We start from the raw sequence: 23,831 nt of genomic DNA, 5'->3' as shown, positions 1-23,831 counted from the left end.
GACATGGAATTCCAGGTCCATGATGTCACTATCAGATTAACGCGCCTCTATTGCTCAAAATTGATTGATCTAAGAGCTGGTGTTGGAAAGATTCGTTTCAAACGAGACGTATATTGCTCGTTTTCATACCAGAAAGTTTGTGCCATCCAAAGGAGAAGATGTCAATGTTAGTTGTGAATGCCCAGAAGGATGAACAAACAACATATGCTTCTCATATTGAGACGCAGTTTCACCAGGTCTCTTTCCCATCATCGATGAAGCTACTTCGTCGTCCATGAAGAGAGAGGTATGCATTGTAGTGTGTATATACAGAGACCTTAACGAAAAAGGATCTGATACCATGTTAAAACTTGCAGAAGACAACAAGCACACAGAATCCATTATCAAAGATAAATTGCAGACAAAATACCTTGTTTCTCATTCATGGAAAAATGAAAAAAATGACCAGGAGGAGTTCGAATCCAGGTTAAATACAAAGAAGAGCAATTGCCTGAAACTACTGTAACAAACTAACTAACCCTCTATATTATATGGACCAATCAGGAGCCGAATGAATTATTCACATTTTGAAAGAATGGTTAGATGCCATGAAGGCTGAAATGTAGCACCCCCTTCGCTACAAGGCTATATCTACGTTAAACATTATACTTATAAAGAACCCTTTTTGTGTCTAAGCAATGGCAAGAAATCAAGAAAAAGAGACGAAGGGAAAGAAATGTAGCAAAAGCAAATTGGTAAGGGAGGAGGAATTCCCTTTCCTTGGGGAGCCCATACTCTTTCCTGTACTTCCAAGAAAGCAAGAGAAAAAGGGAAAACAAATACTGCAATTTTGACGAGGTGGCATTCTTGAAGCCTGCACAAACATGACCTTCATACATACATATATATATATATATATATATATATATTGTGTTGTTTGTATCTATTATATATTTCATATTTAAGTATTTTTTTAGTATTTTTTGAAAATATCTTTGTAATATTTTTAATTACTTTTTCACCCTCTAAGTTTGGATATATGATCAATTAAGTGCAGAGAAATGTCGATTACGAACTACCTGAAAATTCTTATTTTAAGTACTTCTTTAGCCTTATGATTGAATAGATCAAATTTCGTTTCTACTACAGACACGAAAATATATTTTTTTACAATTTGGTCATTTATAATGATGCATTTAATAAAAAAAAAAACTAGAAAACAATATGAAATATAAAAATAAAGTTAACATTAAATTATACATATGACATTGTTCTTGAAGAACAAGAAAATATGTACTTATTAAAAGTTCAGTAATCAACTCAACAATATTGCATACATTTCACTGGTTTTGTACTTAATTTCTTAATAGATCATTATGATATAAGATAATGGTAGATTTATTCAGATTATTCACAAAATATTTTTTCTATAACTCTCAATTAAATCTTATATCATAATTTTGTTTTATCTTCTAATGAATAATATATTTATTCATAGATTATATTACTTAAACATCAAAATATCAAAAAATTATATTCATTTTTTAAAATTATGTTATTTAATATAAATTATTTAATATGTCTTTTCTCCTTTCGATTTTTTTTGCTGCCTTACTTCCATCTCGTTGTTGGCCGCCACCGACGGCCATCACATGTCGTCGCCAGCCTGCGACAGTAGTCGCCATCACCTATTGGCCTGGATCTGAGCAACAACGGTAGGTCATTAAGTGAGTGACGTCGCCTAGGAGAAAATTTTAAAAAGAAATTATCACATCTCTTTATATAAAAAATTATCATTAAATATCATAATCCAAATATATTATTTCATTATTTCATGTACTTTTGTAAAAAGACTTTCACTAGGGCTGACAACGAGTCGAGCTCGGGCCTAGTGAGTCGAGCTCGAACTCAAACTCGAATTAAACAAGTAAAGAATCCGATTAGTATTAAACAAGAATCCAACAACAAGACCAATAAAGAACCCGGTTAGTATTAAACAAGAATCCTTGAAATGTACCACCAAAAAAAAAAAAAAACACCAGAAAAGGCAGAGTTGTGACATCTCTAGTCATACTGATAAATCTTTAGTTCTTATTTATACTACAAATACACTACTTCAACAAACTTAGTTTGCTCTAGTTCAGTTTTAGTATAGGTTTCTTCTCTAACATAAAATTTTCAGAAAAAGAAAAAGAATGAGATGAATTTAGAAGTCTTTTTTTCCACAAGAACTTCCTCTTTTTTCCTGGGCGTTTTTGTGAGTTTTCAACAGAGAAAGAAGATTACCTAGAAGCCGCACTCATTGCTGTCTTTGTTGCCGACTTGCCTTTCTTGTTGCCGTGAATTTGGGGGCTACGGTTCTTAGAGAATGGTTTGAGGAAAGAATGGAAATAGAAAGAGAAAGAGAGAAAGAGAGAAAGAAAAAGGAAGAAGAAAAGAAACGATAAAAAGAGAGAGAAAGAGATGGATTTGACTTTTTGTGTTACTATTATTATTATTATTATTATATTATTATTATATTATTATTATTACTACTATTATTATTATTATTATTATTATTATATATCATGAGATCGAATTATCAAATTTTTACATAGATATAGTTGAAATTATTATATGTTCACAATCTGCAAAATTTATATATTTATAAATGTTAGTATAACCTTGATGTAACTACCATCTTACATTGTTGAACAACATGGGTTACTCAAACCATCAAAATTCAGATCAAACCATTAGATATGATAAACATTACAGAAAAATACATTTGGTAAAGTTTTAAACTTATTGGATATACGGATGTGGAGATATCGTACTCGAAAAATAAGAGTAATCATTCAAGACGGTATATCGTTGAATCAGGCCGTGTGATTTTAAATTATACCGTTTGATATGATCTAATTGACACAGTCTTGTGTATATTTAAATTTCGTAAGAATCGGGTGCCCGAATTTTAAGATATCGTAATTATTGATTAAATTTTTTAATCTCATTATATATATAATCAAAAAATAATAATTAGAATTGTTCAATCATCATCATTAATAATTTTTCAATTGAAATTTTAACAAAAAAATATAAATTGTATTTTGCCCCCTTTCTTATCTTGAAAATGCTAAAAAATAAAAAGGTCCTATGTTGAGAAAATAGGCAAAAAAAAAATCTCTATTCATTAACATTTAGCAAAGAGCCTATCTAATAGAAATAACATAAAGTGGGAGACACTTACCCTATGTTTGAAATTGGATTAGTTTTAGCATATTTTAACCCATTTTTAGGTGGAATTTGACAAAGATACCCTTATACTATCAAGAGCAATAGATTCTTCAGTAGTTTTTATTACCTATTTAGTTTTTCAGAAATCAAATCTTTTCGAAATTGTAAATTAATATAGGATTTACTTTAGGAATTGTTCATTTACTTAGTTGATCTAAATTTCTTGGGAGTTCATACTTTCTTAACATTCTTAACTTGGCTACTATTATTATCAAATACATACTGCATATTAAGCAAAGAAATAAAGTACTGCCGAATTATTCAATACAACTTCAACAACAAGGCACTGATACATGTATGAATTTTGGTAAGAAGATACCATACTAAAGTCAAAAAACAACGCCAAAGAACGGCAAAACCGGGCAGTATTGACAAGGCCGACCTTGTTCATACTCATAATTAAAATCGACGACCTAGAATGTCTTATCTTTGTGTTCTTTCAATTTCTCCTTATCTTTATCAGTAATGAAAAATACTCTTTTTTTATATATATAGCCATGCTATCTCCGTTATAGTTGAATGATTCAGCAGCAGTAATTTAGCTTTACATTAGGCTAAGCAAAACAGAAGCAAGAATGAAAGTAACAAATGCAGAAAGTTAAATAAGAGAACTTATAGGTAGCTTGTATCTCTTCTTATGCAAAATGAAACTTTTTATATAACTAAGGAATGAGAAAGGAATTACAAGTACAAGTGCCTCTACTTCAACACATGAAGACTTCCGAGGGCTCTCTGAAAAAAGGGGAGAAAGGGTTATATTAATAACCAGATGGTCCAGACTTGAAATCATTTTTTCAAGTCCGCATGGCCTTCATCTGCCAAGTGTCACTTCATTGTTAACACGTGTCATTTGGTCAATTCTGTTGACTTGCTCTGCTGTCACCTTATTTTTTCATTAGTTTGGAGAAGTTGCTTTTTTCTGATTCCGATTCTGATTGCTTGAGGTCTTTTTTATCTTCAAATGATTTTGAAATTTTCATTTTTGATTTTCCTTTTAATGTCACCTGAATTCCTTTAAATAAATTATCAAGAAATTCCTCTCGAGAAAATTTCTCCAATGGATTTTGAGATTCTCCAGCGAGACAAGAAAATTTATTTTCTCCAGTTTTGCTTGAAGTCTCCATAGGAGAAGCAATTCTCGAAAGATTCTTTTCTAAATCATTTTGCATTTGTTTGAGGTATTCCTCAATAATTTAACCTTTCGTGATTACCCATTTCTTATTCAGAGCTCTTTGGGAGATATGTTCAAAAGGATTGGGTGCCTGATTCTCTTCTTTTTCTGCAAGAACTTTACATTCTTGCAATTTTTCTTCCATCTCGTTGATGATTTCTTGACCATAGTATTTCTTGATCTCGGGATCAATTTGCATCAACTTGTTCCAAAACTTTAAACAATACATCCTTTTTATGCATGGGATTTTTTGTAGGGTAATTCCTACTTCTGGTAGCCACATCCAGATCCATGGGATAGAGAATTCCATAAAGAAATAAAGAGAAGTCATTCCTTCAATCTATTTTCTCGATTTTTCTGCTTGGATTGTTTTTGGCGAATAATTTAGCCATTCCGTATAGTATTCCTGGAAGATTTAAGAAAGAATAGAAATTGATGGACCATATCCACCATACCATTGGAATACCCAATTCGGTATTTCTTGTTGGAAAACCAATTGGCAAATTTTAAAAAATCATGTATGTTTTATTTTATAATTTTCATAAAGAAAAGTTTTATTAAATGCTTCAACATAGTCCCAGTAATTAAACTTTATTGTACTTTTTGATTCTGGGTGAAAGTATTCTTTTTCCCCTAAATGGGTTAATTCCCCACTCTACAGCAGTGATAAACTTTTTAATTATTGCTTTTTAATAATTAAATTCCTTCCCATTGCTGGAAAATGTGTGATTAATTTCAACACTCTGAGTTGCCTTAAGGATACATTCATAATGTGCCGTAGGTTTATATGACCCTGTTGAAAAAGATGCAACATTAAGGTACATTTTTATTAGATACTATGGATCATTTTCCCACCTCAAATCATCATTTTCAAGAAGAATAATTACCTCGTGGTGTTCACTAAATTTGTAATTAATTAATTCATCTTCATCTTCTTGCACCATTTTTGCATAAGATGCTGATGATTCATTAGTTGTTAATTTTTTATGTTCCTTTTTTTAAATTCAAGAAACTGTTTGAAGAGTTCATTTTCTTCTTCAGGGATGTTATTAAATTTTTCAATTGCGGAAATATTTTCCCTTACTAAGGTCCTATTTCTATGTCTGACAATATCACATGCTCGAAATCTACCTCCTCTTTGATTAGAGGAGGAATTTCTTCCTCTTCCCCTTTGGGGGAGCATTCCTGAAAAATAAAGATAATTCATTAGCCAGCATAAAGGCCAGCAATCTGCTAATGGTATAGCAAATTTGCTATCTAAAATTGTTTAATATGATTTTCTGCAGTGACATTTGCATCTGGAAATTGTATGAGAATGTCAGAAAGTATTTTCTTGATTTTATCAATTCGCTTTTTGATTATTTTTTGAGTTCTTTTTAATCTTGTCTTATATTCAATTGGTTCATCCCAAAATTTTCATTGGTAAATAGGCCAATGGACCCCATTCATAAAGAATCTTTCTCCTATGACTAATTCTTCCATCCAACCATTTGGAATTTTCGAGAAAATATTCATCCCTCTAAACATTTCATTTCCAAGTTCATCTGGATTCATCTCCATCAATATATTCTCTCGATAGAAAATCAGGGAGACTATTTGTCTCTCCTTTAATATGTTCAATAGAAAAATTAAATGGGGCAAGATGTGCTTGCCATCTAGCAAACATTTATTTAGAAATATCATGTTTAAAATCTTTATAAAACATAAATTTAGCAGCAGAACAATCTGTTCTAATGGTGAATTCTTGATTAAGTAAATCATCTTGAAATTTTAATACACATTTAACAAAGTAAGAATTTCTTTAGCAACCGTAGCATAATTTTTTTGGGCTGCTTTCTATTTCCCCGAATGGAATCTAACTAGTACTCTTGCTTATTTTCATCAATTTGTTTTAGTATTCATCCAAATTTAATATTAGAGGCATCTGTTTCAATAATCTTTTTTCAATTTGGATTAGCAAGAGTTAGACATGGTAATAATTTTACCTTCTGTTTAATTAATCTAACTGCTTTTGTATGTTCATCAGTCCATTCTGATGGATTCTTCTTAAGCCTATCATACAATATTATTGTATCTTGGGCAAGGTTCTTATAGTATGGGGCTATATAATTCAGATTGCCTAAAAATCTTTGTAATTGAGTTTTATCAGGGAATTTATCTGCAAATTCAATACTTCTATTAATGGGTATAATTTCTCCCTTTTCAATATGATGTCCAAGAAGTCTAACTTTTGTCTGAAAAATACTCAGATTGCCTAAAAATCTTTGTAATTGAGTTTTAAATTGAGTTTTATCAGGGAATTTATCTGCAAATTCAATACTTCTATTAATGGGTATAATTTCTCCCTTTTCAATATGATGTCCAAGAAGTCTAACTTTTGTCTGAAAAATACTCATTTTTTATTTTGATAATACTAAATCATTTTGGATAACTAAGTTTTTAAATATTTCTAAATGCTTAAAATAGTCCTTGATACTATTTGAGAAGACTAAGATATCATCAATATAGACGATGATAAAATTAGAGAATTGATTAAAAATATCATTCATAATATTTTGAAATTTTGAAGGTGCATTTTTTAATCCAAATGGCATAACATTCCATTCATAATATCCAAATGGGACTGTAAATGCTGTTTTGTACCTATCTGAATCATTTATTTGAATTTGCCAATATCCTGATTTTAAGTCAAATTTTGAGAAAATTATTGCCATGTGTAATCTATCTAACAGATCCTTCTTATTAGGAATCGGATATCTTATCCATTTTAAGACTTTATTAAGAGGCTTATAATTTATCACAAGCTTGGGTTTTCCTCTTTCCTTTTCTACATATTTGCTAAAATAAAATGCAGTACATGACCATGGTGATTTTTAGGACCTAATTAGTTTTTTCTTAATTAGGGAATTAATTTCATTCTTACATAATTCTAAATATTCAGTATTCATTTGGCAAGGCCTTGCCTTAGTGGGGATATTTGCTTCCGAAAATCCATTTTCATAGGGAAGGCTAACAATATATTTTTTCCTATGCCAAAATGCATTGGGTTGTTCGTCACATATTTCTAGTTCAAATTTATTTTGAATCACTTTAATCTTTCCTTGTAATTTAGAATTTTTAAGTAGTTCATTTATTTGTAGTGAATTTATTTCTTCCTTAATGAAACATATTTTGTTGATCTTGGATATTATCAAGTCTTTTATTTCATTTATAACTTTGTCTATTGATTGGGTGATGATTCAAATTTTATTGTTTCATTATCAAAAGTTCCTATTATACCCTTTTCATTAATATTCTTTCTCGGAAAAATCTTTTTAAGGAAAGGTGTTCCAAGAATAATTTCATTTGTTAAATCTTTTATTAGCAGGAAACTTGTTGGAATACATTTTTTATTATTACATATGTAAGCTTTTGGAATTTTAAAGCTTATATTGAGTTTTTGGCCATTGGCAGATGATAAAGAGTGGATCGTTTCTTCAAAATACTTAGTTGGTATAAGACCTTCTTTAATACAGTCAATAAGAGCAGTAAATGTTTTCCTGAAATTGTTATTTATTAAAAAATCAATTTTAACATTCCATTTTTGACTACTGACTATTTCCAAAGTGGATAGAAAATCTTCCTTTTTTCTTCTGTTATTTCATTATCTTTGCTAATTTCAATCTTCTCAAGTCTATTAGTAAGAGACTGATTGTATTTTTAATATTTTTTATATCTTCTTGTTTCTTCTTTTTTGTTTTTGCATCTATTTGCAAGATGATCTGTTTCTCCACAAATATAATATCTTTTTATTTTCTTTGTGGTATTATTTTTAGCCTTCCATTCATTTTTTCTAGCTAAGTCTTTTTCTTTATTTATTTCTTTTCTAAATTTTCTCTTTTTGTACCTCTTTTCCTTCAACCCCAAAGTTCTATTCCTAGAGATTTTTGATTTATTGGATGGTTTCATTTCCATCCGAAATTGAGCACAAAATTGTCCTAATTGACTTTTCTCTGTTAAATTTTATCTTCTAATTTATTTATTTAATCTAATTTCATTGCATAAATTTAATCCTTCCTGGATACAGGTTCCAATTAACCTCCCATAAGTATATTGATTATAATTAATGTGCAGGTCTCCTTTTCTTAGGACATTTCTAACCCTTTTTGCAAAAAAATGAGGGAGATCATCTATAAATTTAGACTTCCAATGAGAATCATTTGACTCTGGGAGTTCCATAACTCTACTAAGAAATACATCTTTATACCATCTAAATGAAGTTAATGTCTTACATTTTAGATTCTATAGAAGTGTTTGAATATTTTCACTGTTATCTGACCATCTATCTGTAAAATGCTCAACGATGTTTATAGCTAATGTATAAATTGCTTTCTCCTCTGAGATATTATCTTCAAGTTTCATTGTATTTAATATTTCATCTTTATCAGTTTGGCTAAGATAATTATCCCACCACCCTTTTAATTGGCCAATGAATCCTGCTATGATCATTTTAGCAATAGCTTTATCGTATTTATTATTTCCTTTACAGATAGTACTATACATCATCATTTTATGTATAGTATTATATTTGTCTTTCTGTAAATCCATCAATGTCCATTCATAAATTTGTTTTACATTATAACTATTTTGGTCAATTATCTCTTATTCTTCATAAAGAACATCTTGGGGTGTTGGTCTAGGATAATAAAATTTGGTTTGCATTGGCTTCCTAGCGAATTTTTCTAATTTGCTAATTTCCTCCATGAATTCATCTTTATAATCCTGAGAATCTTTGTCATTATTTAGAGTGTTTAATTTTAGAATTTTAAATTTTTGATCCGGAAATTTTTCTAGGTCTCCTATAGGTTTTAAATTAAAACCTATAATATCTGGGGAGTGGTTGAGTGAGGGTCTCGCAATAATTTCTCCTATTGTTTCTTCAACTAATGTCTTATTTGAGTTGATTTCTTTTGGCCAATACTTATTGCCATTCCATAATCTTATCAATCTTATTATTTAATTCCATAATTTGTTCCCCTATAACATTTAAGTATAAATTGGCATAATTTTGCTTTTTTAATAACTCATTTATTTCTGAGATTGTAACTATTAAAGTATCATCTTCAATTAATTCAGAAAATGCTTTAAAATTAATCTCTATTTCATTTGAATTCATTTTGAAAGGCTGTTGAGGGGTAAAGACGTTATTTAGGATTTTTTCATTTTCTAAGAAATATTTTCTCTCTAGTACATTTAAATATTGTTTTGAGTATTTGGTTATAAACCAAGGAACAAAGGTAACTTTCTTATTCCATATGAATAACTCCTTATAGAATTGATTTGAAATTTCATTTTGTTTTTCAGGTGGAAAATTTTTAAAAAAATATTTTCTAAAGGGTTCCCATCTTTTTTCAGAAAATTCTTCCTTAATTTGTTTTCTAGCTAGGGATCCAGGACTAAAATCGATTATGTTTGAATAATTTTCAAATGAAATTTCTATTTCATAGTCAATTATATCATGTGTCTTCATTTACCATTTAGTTTAGGATCCTTATATATTCCTTTAACAATATTATTTAGTTGTATTCTTATTTCTTCCACCTTATCATAATTTGAGAAACTAATTAATTGTTTATATTTATAACAATAAATTAAAATTTCAACTATATTTTGGTATATTTATAACATAGTTTATATACATAAGTGAAGCAATATTAAAAGCAAATTGCAGAAACCCTCTCTCAATACTAAAAATACACATTCCTCTCTGTTCGTGTGTGTCTTGCCAAACCCACCGTTCTCCCCAAACCCACCAAAGTTCATTTCCCGTTTCCTCTCTGAATCCGAACACACCATTTTCCCCAAATACACCATGTTCATTTCTGGTCTCCTCTCTCTCTCAACCCAAAAAATAGAGAAGAAAAAGCAAGGAAAGAGAACGAAAGGCATCAGAGAGGGAGTGAGGGGTTAGGGTTTTGTACCAATGCTGGAGGGTGATGTGAAAAAGGGGACCAATAAGTGCTTACATTTGGGTTTTTATTGCTCCGATTGAGGAAGCGGACATATCTTCCTTCACCAATTAGCTATAAAATTAAGGATTTTCGCAGCCTCGTTGAAGGAGAGACGGTGGGGTTCATTGTGGAGGATGGCCGACTTTAGGCGGCGAAAGTGATGAGCCCTCATGGTGCCCCTATGCGCCCTCGGTAGAAGCAGCAATGGAGGTGGGTACAACACAAAAATTCAAGAAAACCCGCTAGAAAAAACCCTCAAAATCATTGTTCTCTTCTGACCCTCGGTAGAAGCAGCAATGGAGGTGGGTACAACACAAAAATTCAAGAAAACCTGCTAGAAAAAACCCTCAAAATCATTGTTCTCTTATGACCATTTTATGCGAGCCCCCCATCAAACCCCCATCCAAACTCACATGTCTCGATTTTTTATTTTTTTCTCTAGGGTTTGAAAACCCAAATAAGCCAAGGTCAAGAAAAAAGGAAAAGAAATTAATTCGACGATTTCTTTGTTTGTATCTTTGTAAGTATCTTTTTAGCTCCTTAATTTGTTTATATTTATGTAATTATTTTATTTTTATAGTGTTATTCAACTTGCAATATTTTTAGTGGATGTGAACTTTTGTGGATCTGTGGTTGAATGTCATTGGTTGTGAAGTTTTTGTTTGATTCGTGTGAATCTTTTAGCATGAGGAATGATAATTTTGATCAAAAAGAAGGAAACTAATATTAGTTTTCAAGCAAGCATGTGAAAGTCAATCTGTCGATTTTTAGATAAGTTTAATATTTTTGGAGAAAATTGTTTGTTAGTACATCATCATTTTATGTATAGTATTATATTTGTCTTTCTGTAAATCCATCAATGTCCATTCATAAATTTGTTTTACATTATAACTATTTTGGTCAATTATCTCTTGTTCTTCATAAAGGTAATTTGGTGGATTTCTCTAAATAATAAAGTATCGGAGCATTCGAGAGGATGATTTTATGCTTTGATGTTCTGAGTACAATAATAGCAGTAATAGTATGCTGAAATTTTGCCTACAATAGTAGACATACTACCTGCATATGATTTTAATATTCCCTTCTCTAAACATGAGATGGCAGTTGATATATAGAATGCAAATCTCATGTACCCAAGTAGACAATTGCAATCTCTAGGTTTTTGGCATCTTACTGTTAAGACAAATGAGTTAGCTTCGTTCGTCAGTCATGGTCACATTGTGGGAATGGAATGTCTGATCCACTTCCAGTGTAATCTATAGTTTGGTCTTATGTAAACGGTACATGTGATATTCTTGTATGTATGAACTTAGTCTGTTTGGGTAAGATTGAAAGTGATGAGCTTTTTCTTAAGTATTGTTTATGATAAAGGATCTGAAACTTTGAAAAAAAATAAACAAGGCTTTTAAATTATTGTCAATTAGCATAAAGTTTCAACTTTATTAATTAGTCATTTAGTTAATTTTTTTAATATTGATACACTTTATTTTATGAAACAAGTTAATTATATTTTCATCAATTAATTTGCAATTTATCTTCTTTATAGTTCACCTAAACTTTATTAACAAAATTTGAGTAGTATGTTAATATATTATTAAACTCATACTTAAATTCATTCTTAGTAGTTTTCTTCAATATGAATATGATTGTCTTTTAGTTTATAAAAGTAATACTTATTCATTTATTTCAACTGATATATCTCTTTGTATATATATTATGAATTTTTATTTTTTTTTAATATTGATGCACTTTTATTTCAGAACAAAATGTATTTGTACTATTTATCTAAAAACATCTCTTTCAGTTGACTTCGACATAATTAAAATTTTATGTGATATCTTTTACTTATTAATTAATTTAATCCATGCACGGGCACACTCTAGTATATATATATATGTCAAGGTTTATTTATACAGAATTCTATTTTTCACTAAAAAATCCAACTTCAGACTCTTTTCCTATTCTTGCTGCTTATTACAAAAACTCTGGAAAAGCACAAGTCCTTGTGAACACTACCCTGAATGACTCACACCTTGAGACTCATAGTCTTGACTCTCTTCCAAGTTAACAACATATGAACTATTAACATCAGCAATTTTACATCTACATTATTAATTAGGGTTAATTACACTTAAACCTCCTATGAAAATGTGAATTACACTTCCTCAATCCCCTCCCCACCCCCCCCAAAAAAAAACAAAGACTTCCAAAACTTCACTTGCAACCCCTCAAAAAATTCACATTTTACACCTAAACCCCTTAGTTATAGTTTGGAAAACAAAATGTTGTTCCTTTAATATACATTACGCTGGACTGCTGGAACAAAGCTGGTAAAAAAGTTCAATAGATTATTATATCTTATATGATCCCTAATATGCAAGTAAATTTGTCAGCAAATTTCTTTCCTTTAAAGCACTTGTCTCTAATTCTCCTTTTTTGAATAAATTTTTCTTTTGGTCATGTAGATTTCTGCAGTTGCTAGAATCCACGAAATGCCTTGGCATATGCTACCCACACATTCTTCCAGAAGCATGGTTTCCTTTATGTGCATACTCCTATTATGCAACTAGTGATTGTGAGGGTGGAGATGTTTCAAGTCACAACAATAATAAGTGATGTTGAAAATTTTGAGGAGCTAAAAGAGAACCCTCCTTCTTGAGAATCTGACATAAAAGCTCCTGAGCTTGTTGTCAAGGAGAAAGGAGAAGTAGTAGCCAAGCTAAAGTTTGCTAAAGCAAGTAAGGAGGAAATTGTTGCTGTTGTTGCTGAGCGTACCAACGCTAAAGAGAACCTCTTAAAGCTGCATGAATGGCACAAGTTGGCTGAGAGATGGAAGTTTGGTGGTGGTATTCCGAAGAGGGATGGAAAAGTTGACTATGCTGAAGACGTTTTCAGCAGGCAAGCATTTTGAATGTATCAGGACAACTATAGAAACATATGCATCTGCTCTCAGTAGTGTGTATACCTTCGGGCCAACATTTCGAGCTGAACAATCGCATACTCCAAGATAGCTTGCTGAATTTTGGATGGTGGAACACGAGATAGAATTTGCTAATATAAAGGTTTGCTAATTGTAAGCTTTTCTGTGTATTCGTACAAAATTTTGAATACACATGAAAAAGAAAGCAATTCAACTTTTTGTCTATCATGCTACATATTCCACTCCTTGAGAAATACACATAAATGATCTTATAGGGACAAATTCATGCACACTGAAAACTTTTGTCTGCATTATAATGACTAATTGTGTAAAATCTATCTAGATGCAACATATCCTCACTTTGTTGTGGCCCAAATTCAGTCGGAAGTGTTGCTAATGTTTTCCTATCCTTTTGGATAGGATTAGTTGATTTAAATCTACTAATTTTGTAACTTTGTCAACAGATTCTTTTTTCTCATCTGTAGCTACAGTTAAAAGGCGAGATTACTAATCCATATTTCTTTGAAAATCGACACTAAACAACCATTTTGTTGCTACCCTATTCCCAGAAACTTGCAATCGTCGTTATCTTTCTTTTTAAGTTCTTCCAAGTATGCTCTAGCATAGAAGATAATAGAGTTGACACTTTTGTAGGATGATATGAACTGTGCGGAAGCATATGTCAGGTTTCTTTGTCAGTGGTTGCTTGATCATTGCTATGGCGATATGGAGATCATGACCAAATTTATTGATAGAACTGCCCTCCAACGACTTGAAATGGTTGCAAAATCCAAGTTTCACAGAGTCGCTTACAGTGAGGTAGTTGCCATTCTTGAGGAAGCAACGAAAGTGAGAAAATTTTAGAATAAAGCAGAATGGGGGATTAATTTAGCTTCTGAACATGAAAGGTAAATTGCCATATCTTCTATCCATCATCTTCAATTCATCAACTCATAGCTTATACATGATCGATTTCCTCCCAAATTATGATAACAAATATCCAAAAGCAAGCAAAGCCAGAAATATGAAGGTCAATGCAGAAAATAAAACTGTTGCTGTAATGGACGTGCTTGTACCTAAGGTAGGCTCTTATTCTTCTCTCTCCTTTTCTCCCCTTCTCTCTATAACACATTATTTTTCCAAATAGATTGAAATCTTATAGGTAATTCTTTGATAAAGCTTGTTATGAATTTTCAATAATTTAACCACTTGTTCTTACTAGATGGGGGAACTTATTGGTGGTAGCCAAAGAGAAGAGATTACGAGGTTCTAAAGCAAATGTAAGAAAAACTTTGTTAACACAATATCTTGATCTCTTATAGGCACTCTACAAACTCCCCACCTGAAGTTTAGGATTCTATCATATTGGAAACAATAGTAATTTTATATAGCTAGATTCTCCTTGTGAAACTACAGGAAATTCCATAGAGCTAGCCTCTGTTTCTCTTGTCCTTCTTATGAACATATAAACTTGTGTCGTCATTTCACCTATATAATTTGGTTGAAATTGAAGAAGCCATGATACACTTCAACACCTTTCCATGATATGCTAGGCTTTATACTTAGTGATTCAGGTCCACTGCATAGTCACATTTCCTATTGAGAAAAATATGCGAATTATCCTATGGTAGCACTTGAATTTTCTGATTGTTGTCTTGTGTTATCCCTTATATTAATAGGAATTTTTGGTATAAGTCGAAATAAGCAGGAGAGACTAGCACTAGTAGCATATAAAAAAAAAAGTAGTGTGAATTGTGTCCCATTGACTGCATCAAATGAACAATGTTCAGGAATCAACACAAAAGCCTTTGTGTGAGCTTTTGGACCAAAGCACTTTCATTTAAACAGTGCTACATTTCTTTTGATCGAGGGCATCAAACTTAGTGTGTCCATTCTAGAACTTGCTTGTGTAATACATTTTGAGTCCACATTCTTGTAAGATCGGTGCATGAAAGTGATAATGGCACTTAGGAATACCCCTTACCTCAAAAGAGCCTACCTTGAATTCACCCATAGAATAACTCATTTGAGCCTTGGCTTTTCTTTTGTTGGTTAAACCATGTCATAAGCTGAATCATCCCCTTCTTGATTATCTCCTGAACTGATTTTTGATCCCATTTAAGGGGATGGTGTTGGCTTGGTTGCTTGTAAATTGACATGAAAATGAGTGAATAACAACGGATGCACTACTATCCCCAAGGAAAAGAAAAAGAGAAATGGAACGAGGAAATGAAAAACAAATGATGAAACAGAAAGAACAAAGAGATGAAGAAAAAGGAGAAGAGAAAGAAGAAGAAAAAAAGAAAGGAAAGAAGAAAATATTGAGGAAAAAAAACTCAGGAATAGTAATGCTTTGAAAAACGCGTGATTCATTAAGTGAAAGACGCTAACCGAATAGTTAGAGATGCTGCAAGCAAAGATCATATAGCCTAATTGACTGCAAGTTGAATAAGCTATGACCCTCTTTAGATCGTTCTGTAATATTCCAGTGGTTGCCGCAAGGAATGACGTCATTGCTCCTGCAAAAGTATGTTTCGATTATCTAATAAATCACTTAAAGAAAGTAGATTATCTTTCCGTTCATTTTAAAACCATTTCTATATTAACATAGTGGTAGAAATAGTACCATGCTGCGTCTAGACTTCAAACGGTTTGCTTTAACCATCTTAACAGCCCCACATTATTGGTTGCTAGAGAATCAAAGTTTATTTGCCAATTAATCACGAAATGTTGTGGTTCTTACATATAATTTCTTAAGGAAGAAAAAACGAAAGGAAAGAAGAAAAGATTGCGAAAAAGAAGAAGAAAAAGAAATAGAAAACGAAAAAATTGGAGGTGTTTGATTGTTCAAATTACTTGAATCGAGTTGAATGGCAATGAGGTTGGAAAGATAAGCAACTAGGTCGGCATCGCTCTTTTGAATTCATAAGCCCCAATTCGGCCTATCTTTTGCCACACCTTGTCCTAAGCCCCATTACAACCCTTGAAAAGACTTTTTGATTCATGTATTAATTTTCATTTTGTTGGTGGAGGAGATTTGATTCATATTATGGCATTCTATGTATTGATTTGAGTGGAACCAAATTCTTAAACACTTTATGAGTGGAGTGATTACACTGATACCTTTGTGAGAGTGTTGAGACTTGTTTCATTTTATTTTGATGAAGTCAATGGGATACTTGTGTGTTGAATATTGTATGTTGTACTGCAAGTGCTTGTCTCAATATTGTTGGCTCTTCTTATACTATTAAGTCTTATTAGTATAGGGGATATACTTGAGTAACATGAAAGGATATTTGAAATTGCTACTTGGATAATTTGTATATTTGGATTGAGACATGCTTAAGGGCAGTCATGGTTTCGGTGTGGGGGAATAAGATATATTTTAAAGCTCATATGCATGCTTATTCGAGTGATTGGGAAAGATTTATTACATACTTTAGTGATGTTAAGTTACCCCAATTTCCTAGAGGATGGAAGTGGGTGTGTAAGGTAGGTGATAGTTTTTTTCACTTCACAGTGGAAGTTGTAGGAGTGTGGTTTAACTCTTGTGTTATTGTGGTGAGGGGATTTTTGTTTAGAGCTAGCATGTCTTATAATTAATGTTGTGTGTCGTCTTCTGGCCCTTTATATACTACTTTCTGTTCTTTTATTGTTCACATATTTTCTTTACAGTTACTTTCTACTTAAAAATTTGTTTAATTATAGTCTATGGTTTTAGTTTAGAATATGCTAATTAATATTTTTAATATAATTAGTAAATATATTAATTCCATATACGTTAACATGCTTATAATATGTAGTGAGTTTATTAATGAGATGAAAATAAAGTATAAATGTATGATAGTATGAGGATAGAAATCGAATTTGCACTCTTGATCTTGAGTTCAAAACTGCATGCTCTAATGTTCATGATGATTTTTCATTGATGTGTATTGAGGTTCCTTCTATGGCTCCTTATGCATGGCTGGTATATTCTGAAACAAAGAGAGGTTCTAAACATGAGCAGGGACTATTTGGATGTAGTGCATAGAGAACTTGCATTGTTCTTTTCTTTTTTAATCTATTTATGTTGAAAATATGACAGTGACTTTTGATTTGTACTTTGGTGTGATCAGTTGCAGGTTTGGTAAGAAAAAAACATAGTCCTTCTGATAGCTAATATCTGCAGATCATATTCAGTCTATGTGCCAAAGCATGTGTGCTAGGTCAAAACCTCGAATATGATTCTTCATTTGATTCGAGCACCGAGTGAAAGAAAGTGAGATTATCATGCAGTTGTTGCTGGCCAGCCCATGCTCCACTTTCTGGAAGTGTTGCGTCCCTGTGATCCATGTCATCATGGCAGCAGTGGCAAGACATTTCTATGGTGGAGGACAAGATAAGGTAGTATTGTTAGTTCACCAATTGTTTACCCTTTTCATTTATTCTTTTGTTATGCTATTAAAGTACTACGTTTTTATTTGCTTTTCCCAGTTTAGCGAGAATGACTGTTGGTAGAAATTGAGTCTTTGTACATTGTCTGCCATAATAACATTAACCAAGACATCATCATAGTCAAATTTTCTTGTTGAAATATTTATATAATTAGTATTATTTTGATTAGATTAATGTATAAGGAGTTAAATAAGGCGTATAAAACAACAAATTCAACATAACAAAACTTCATAAACTAAACAATACATACAACGTTATAGTTGAATGATTGAAAGTCTGAAACTGAAATTTCATAGCACACTTATATCATTAAAACATACGAAAACCAGATAATTTTAAATTATATTTATATTTAATTAAAGAAGTAAATAACATAATCATAGACTACTAGTCTACAAACAATTACATAATTAAAGCAAAATAGTAACAGTCTAAAATTAAGAAGAGAATCGAAGAAAGAAGAGGCAGGAATGAACAGGTTACTCATACATGCAGAATATTTATTTCTGCTTAAATTTTTAGATATTTATTGTAATATTTTCTAAACTATGCTTCAACTTCTAATTTAAGTCATTATATATATAATAATATTACAAGAATTAATAATATGATCCAAGTATTTTTATTGAATCGGTATATAAAATTACATGTCTTAATTGAAATACTAAATTAAAATTAGATTATCACACTTGCATAAATTATTTTTATTATAAAAAAATAGGAGTGTCAAAGTAAATTTATGGGAATGAGCAATACGGCCTCATATATTTCTATATCATTTTTACTAAATGTAAAATTATTTTATTAATCTTCTTATTGAATATGTATTTAATTTACTAAAAAATGAGAATATTACATTTAATAATAAATTAATAAAATTATCAATTATAAATAATTTAAATTTATTATTAAAAGATTAATTTTTTATTTTTATTTATAACTAAATTTTTATTACTAAGGGGAGTCAAAGCAGTATAACAAGAACCTGTATGTATTTTTATTACTTACACTAGTTTTTAAATTTAAATTATTTTATTTACTAATTTTGTATTGAATTTGTATATAAAAATTAATAATTTAATTAATATTAATAAAAAATTAGTTGCTATTTTATAAGTGTAAAGTAAAAAAATATAAATTTTGAAAATTAACACATCTTTATAATGAAAATACTAAATTATTTTAATTAATATATTGTAAATATTACATTATCATACTTGCATAAATTATTTTAAAATTTATAAAATTAATCTTTTCATTTTTTATTTTTATTTATAAGTAAATTTTGAATACCAAAGTTAAAAGGGGTGTTTAAATAGAATGAATAGTATTACCTTATTTATTTTTACATTGAATATCAAGTATAAACTAAGTTAAATTTTTAAAATTAAAAGATTATTTTTTTATTTATAGCTAAATTTTTATTATCAAATTATAGGGAGTGTGTCAAACCAAATAATTATGATCCCAAATTTTTTTATTATCTATACTAATTTCAATTAAGTTTTTTTTATTTATAAAATTACACCTCTTTATAAATACTAAATTATTTAATTATAAATTTAGATTAAAATATTATCAAGATTAATTTTTTTATTTTTATTATCGGAGCACATTAAAGCAATATTAAAGAATAATATGATTCTGTATATATTATACTAATTTAAATTTAATTAAATCAGAATATAAAGTCACATCTCTTAATAATTGAATATTGAATTATTCAATGAATATACTAATAAAATTAGTTACAAGGTCATAAATTTAAATTAAAATATTAACACCTTTTGTAGGGCGTGAAAGCAATGCTTATGAATAAATTTTAAGGTTTGGTATATTTTTTTTATTATTATACTAATTTATATTTATATTATTTTATTAATTTTTTATAGAATTTTTATATTAAATTACATATTTAATTGATATTAGTAATTACGAGGTAATAAATTAAATTAAAAATGATTTATTCTTAAAATTAAAAGATTTAATTTTTTATTTTTATTTGTTACTAAAAGGTAAAGGTAAGAATGATAATAAGATCCCATATTTTTTTTGACTTTTTTGTATTGAATCTGTACATAAAATTATACATCTAATTGTAATACTAAGTTATTTAATTAATATATTATAAAAATTAGATTATCACACTTGTATAAAATATAAAATAATCTTTTAATTTTTTATTTTTATTTATAAGTAAATTTCTATTACCAAAAGATACAGGAAGTGTCAAAATATATTTATGTGAATGAACAGTATGACCTCATTAATTTTATTGAATACCTCGACATTATCATTAGAGAAAGGCTTTATTGAATGCCTCGTCATAATCCCAATAATTAAATTTTTATTATATATAATATGTATATATGAATGCATATACCTCTTTATATTCTTTTTTAATACCTATAATGTTATACACCCTTTCGTATCCCCCATTATAATTTGTAATTAAAATAGTTATAATATTTTTTATAACCACAATTTTGGTGGTCTATAAATACCACCATGTATTTCATTTGTAAAGAGATTTTGGAGTGAATAAGAAAGTTTGTTGGAGAAATACATATATTATTTCTTTATATTCTATTAAGAGTGATAGGCCAATAAACTTAGAATTTCTCTAAGGTTATAACACGTTATCAGCACGACGTTACGTTACGATCGATCAAAGTAAAATGTTAATTTTATTAGTATAATTTTTATTCTTTGTTTGTTTACCTCTACAATATCATAGTTACTTTTATTCTTGAATATTTCATAATAAAATATGAGTAATTATATTATATATTTCAATGTCTCTTGAAGTAGACATATATATATATATATATATATAAATTCTCGATTTCATCCCCTGAAGTGGATGATATTGCCTCCAGAAGTAGGCATATAATTCTTGATTTTATCCCCTGAAATGGATGTGATATTGCCTCCAGAAGCAGGCATACAATTCTTGATTTTATCCCCAGAAGTGGATATGTTCTATAAAATTTCATTGCTTCTGAAGTAAGTAATGAGTTAAAATCATCTCCAGTAGGAGGTGAAATATTTTGTACCAATAATTTTTGTACCAATTATGTGCAATATAATTCCTGAAGCGATGATAAGTATATATTTAATTTTCTCACCACCTGAAGTGTTTTGAGATAATGGCTTGATCAAGAAGCCCGATGCTTCTTCGTTTATTTATTTGATTTGTGATAATTTTTCGATAATATAGTTTTGTTTCATATGCCCATGTATGTATTTTACATGTTTTGCTAGTATATGCAACAAAATTTATTTATTAAGAAATGATTTGGCATGAATACCATTTAATTGCTATTTGTAACATTATAAGATTTAACCGAAACTTAAATATATTTAATTTCATGTATGCATGTCATAATAATTCATACTAATTACATGATAACTTATATGTAACTTAATGTTAGTAATATTTCATGTCATTTTTACTTTATATCATGTGTAATACATATTATTTTACTTTTATGTATATGTTGAATATTATGCTAAAAGTGCATATGAACTTGTTGTAGCTTAATGGCCAATCTCACAAAATTGAATTTCGTTGCTCTTGATGTTTCTGGAAAAAACTACCTATCATGGGTTCTTGATGCCGAACTACATTTGGCAAGTAGCAAATTGGGAGAAACAATAAAAGAAAATACAATTGCTTCTGAGCAAGACTGTGCTAAAGCAATGATTTTGCTTCGTCATCATCTTCATGAGAGCCTAAAGTCTCAATATTTAACAGTCAAAAGTCCTTTTCAACTCTGGAAGAGTTTAAAGGATCGATTTGACCATCAAAAGACTGTAATCTTACCACGTGCAAGATATGAGTGGATACAATTGCGACTGCAAGATTTCAAAACAATTGCTGAATATAATTCTGAAATGTTTCGAATTGTATCAAAGTTGAGGTTATATGGAGAAGATGTTACAGATGAACAAATGTTGGAAAAAAACATTTTCTACTTTTCATGCATCCAACCTTGTACTCCAGCAGCAGTACAGGGAACGTGGGTTCAAAACCTATTCAGAGTTGATTTCATGCATGCTTGTTGCAGAAGAAAATAATCAGCTTTGTTGAATAACCATCACACCCGACCCACTGGTTCCAAGCCACTTCTTGAAATTTCAGCGGCATTGCCTGAAGCAAATGCTACTTCTTCACGAAAGGGGCGTGGTCGTTACCATGGCTCACCACGGGGCCATTCTTATGGTCGTGGTCATGGCGGTCGCGGTCGTGGTCGTGGTAATGGTCGTGGTAATACATGGATTAATCCCAATATTCAGAAGAACAATGTGAACAAGGCAAAGAATCAACAAGAGAAAACAACAAATGCAGATCTTTGCTATAGATGTGGGATGTCTGGACATTGGTCCCGTACCTGTCGTACGGCACAACATCTGGTCAAATTATACCAGGCTTCTGTGAAAGCAAAGGGTAAAGATGTTGAGACTAATCTTGTTGAGGCTGGAATCTCAGACAATACCCACATGGATGCATCAGATTTTTTCCAGTCTTTTGAAAATGATGACAAAAATCTCCCAGAGCTGCCCTTACAGTTTGGTGACATTACTGAGGATTTCGACATGCTTGTTGATTAAATTTATCCCAAATGTTATTAGTATGTTTCCAGTATCTAGTTATGTTTACTTTCATTTGTAGGGTATTTCTTTTTATCTAGTAATGCTTTTATATTTTATGAATGAAGTTTTCTTTAACTTATTATATGTCTATTTCATTTATATAGAATGAATCAAGCCATTACAAATCTCAATGACAAGGAACATTGTCTTGTTGATAGTGCAACTACGCATACAATTCTGAGAAACAAGAAATTTTTCTCAAACTTATTAATGACAAGAACAAATGTGAGTATTATTTCAGGAGTTAGTAATCTTACTGATGGCTCCGGAAGAGCTACAATCTTGTTACCTGAAGGAACGAGATTACATATCAATGATGCCTTATATTCTAGTAAATCACAAAGGAACTTATTGAGTTTCAAGGACATTCGACAAAATGGTTTTCATATTGAAATCATGAATGAAAATGGTATCGAATATCTGTACCTTACAACATATAAATCTGGCCAGAAGAAAATTTTAGAAAGAATGAGAACATATACTTCTCGCTTATATGGCACATTTATAAGCTCCGTTGAAACACATAGTATCACTAACCCGAAGTTAGTTGATCAAAGTATTTTTACTTTGTGGCATCCGTTGAAACACATAGTATCACTAACCCGAAGTTAGTTGATCAAAGTATTTTTACTTTGTGGCATGATAGGCTTGGCCACCCAGGTAAAACAACGATGTATAGGATCATTGAAAATTCACATGGACACCCATTAAAGGACCTAAAGTTCCTTGTTAAAAGTGATTTTATATGTTCGGCTTGTTCTCTTGGAAAATTAATTACAAAGCCATCTATGACAAAAGTGAATGTAGAATCTCCTATGTTTCTTGAACAAATTCAAGGAGACATATGCGGGCTAATAACACCGTCATGTGGGCCATTTAAATACTTTATGGTGTTGATTGATGCATCAACATGTTGGTCACATGTAAGCTTGTTGTCAACACGAAATGTTCCTTTTGCCAAGACTGTTAGCCCAAATTATTAAATTGAGGGCTCATTTTCCTGATTATCCTATTAAAAGGATAAGGTTAGATAATGCGGGAGAATTTACTTCTAAATCCTTCAATGATTATTGTCAATCAATTGGGATAGTTGTAGAGCATCCAGTTGCTCATGTACATACTCAAAACGGCCTGGCAGTGTCGTTAATTAAGCGGTTACAATTAATAGCTAGACCTTTATTGATGAGGTCAAAATTGCCTTCATCGGCATGGGGGCATGCAATTTTACATGCAGCGGCTCTAATTTGTCTTAGACCTACCGTTTACTATAAATTTTCTCCATTACAATTGGTCTCCAGAAGAGAACCAAATATATCTCATTTAAAGGTGTTTGGTTGTGCGGTGTATGTCCCGATACCCCCTCCTCAACGAACTAAAATGGGGCCACAACGGAGACTGGGAA

At 30.5% G+C, this 23,831-nt stretch overlaps 1 pseudogene; it reads left to right on the top strand.

Annotated features, from left to right (window-relative positions):
• Positions 1-10,712: 10,712 nt before the first annotated feature.
• On the top strand, positions 10,713-22,387 carry LOC105179774 (annotated as a pseudogene).
• Positions 22,388-23,831: the final 1,444 nt, after the last annotated feature.

Source organism: Sesamum indicum, unplaced genomic scaffold (assembly GCF_000512975.1).
Source record: "Sesamum indicum cultivar Zhongzhi No. 13 unplaced genomic scaffold, S_indicum_v1.0 scaffold00204, whole genome shotgun sequence".
Lineage (NCBI taxonomy): Eukaryota > Viridiplantae > Streptophyta > Magnoliopsida > Lamiales > Pedaliaceae > Sesamum > Sesamum indicum.
This window is presented reverse-complemented; position numbering and strand designations above follow the sequence as displayed.